The sequence below is a fragment of the Diaphorina citri genome, unplaced genomic scaffold (genome assembly GCF_000475195.1).
Source record: "Diaphorina citri unplaced genomic scaffold, Diaci psyllid genome assembly version 1.1 scaffold47532, whole genome shotgun sequence".
In the NCBI taxonomy this organism is placed as follows: Eukaryota; Metazoa; Arthropoda; class Insecta; order Hemiptera; family Psyllidae; genus Diaphorina; species Diaphorina citri.
Genome location: NW_007424851.1, coordinates 1 through 504, shown reverse-complemented (window position 1 = coordinate 504; position 504 = coordinate 1). Strand labels below are relative to the sequence as shown.

Here is a 504-nt window from a genome sequence, read left to right as displayed (position 1 = left end):
TTCACTTTCTCATTGAGATTGTTGATATAAATTGTGTGATTTGGTCGTATGTCCAACATGGTTGTTGAGTTTGGTGTCGAATTCTGAAACATAATACCAAGTTTTCCAACTGAGGTCTTTCATGGTCTGTGAACATCCCCAGAGCATACCATGTCTATTTAAAAATAGAACATGCCTCAGTAACATAGTAGTTGAGACACTTGACTGGTAAACTAGAGTGCATAGGTTCAATCCCAGCTTGTGATTACCTTCTGCTCAGAGTATTTACCTGGACTTCTTAAGTCCCGCTTTGGCCCTACACATCTGCTATGTTAGTCAATTTGGGATTTCATCTATTCCTCCATAGTAGTAAAAAGTACCTTTTAACATGGGAATGAAGATCCTAGGTAATCTTCAACTAACGTAGGTACTAGTGTTCCAATTCCAACTTAGGGCCGGTTTCTAACATCCTCTGTTGACTCGCGAGTTTGAAAACCAATGGTTCACCCAAACTCCGGAGTTGAC

General features: G+C 40.1%; 1 long non-coding RNA gene across 1 annotated transcript; it reads right to left on the bottom strand.

Moving 5' to 3' along the window:
• On the bottom strand, nucleotides 1-498 carry LOC103523852. Its single transcript, XR_542085.2, has 2 exons — nucleotides 360-498; nucleotides 1-83 (listed from the first exon to the last, which is right to left on the bottom strand). It is a non-coding gene; the product is annotated as an uncharacterized LOC103523852 (long non-coding RNA).
• Nucleotides 499-504: the final 6 nt, after the last annotated feature.